Below are 1,132 nucleotides of genomic sequence, written 5' to 3'. Positions count from 1 at the left end.
GGGGGTTCCCATGAAATAAGTTCATGTTTTGTTGAAATAGTCGACATAGGAGTGGTTGAGAAACGAAAGTATATTGGGGAGACATGTACGTGGAAGAAGGGTGGAAAGTACAGACTGAATGCATAAATAACGAGCAGTGCAAAAGTATCTGTGTCGAACTCTTCACTATTCCAATTTTCTCCGAGTCTGTGTTTTTCTCCTGCAAATCCTCTTAATAAGAATTGGAAGGTCTTCTCTTTTGCCAGTTCCGGGTTTTCCAATTTCTTGTGTGTCCCTTTCATTACTAACGACATGTCTAGTTCAATCATATACCCCCACCTCTTTCTTTCTCTCTATCTCTCTTTCCATCTTGTTCTCTAGCTCTCGCACAGATATCCTACATTCTGAAACTCGCACAATATTCACATGAGCACCCATATACTTACTTCCACACCATACTCATCAAGGCATTAACTTACGGAGCATGTTTTAGTGCTGTGGCATTGCATTTACTTATAGGGAATAACTTACACACACAGCCACACACAACACATACACACACGCGCACATACACACACATACCCTCTCTCTCTCTCTCTCTCTCTCTCTCTCTCTCTCTCTCTCTCTCTCTCACACACACACACACACACACACACACACACACACAACACTTACAAATACGCGCTCCTTCTACGCCCACCTAATCATTTTGAGCTTTTTAAAAAATACAGTATTATTTTGCAGTTTTTACTGTTGAACAAGAGGGCCAAAAACTGAACGTTTGTTACCTAAAAATAGCATTTCGTTCTGCTATAATAAGGGAATCGTTACAAAATTATATACTTTAAAATATTAACATAGTGTGTACGCGTACAGTTCGTTTTTAAAAATATAAACAAGATTCAGTTTGTTTGGGGTTGGGGTTTTTTAGGGGGGGGGGGGTTCTTTAACGATTGTTTTTGGCTCTCCTGCGTAATTGTAATAACTGCACATACTGTATTTTTATTTTTAAATGACGGCGGATCAGTTTTCGTATTCTACCACATTTTCTAACATAACTGAAACCAGATGCCTGAAACCAGGTGTTTTCTTCTCTTCCGCCTCCAGTGGTGGTCTACCATTTATGTGACCCCAGCCCAGCACCCACCTCCAC

This window comes from Aplysia californica, unplaced genomic scaffold, assembly GCF_000002075.1.
Source record: "Aplysia californica isolate F4 #8 unplaced genomic scaffold, AplCal3.0 scaffold00943, whole genome shotgun sequence".
NCBI lineage: Eukaryota > Metazoa > Mollusca > Gastropoda > Aplysiida > Aplysiidae > Aplysia > Aplysia californica.
Note: the sequence above shows the minus strand (reverse complement) of the source record.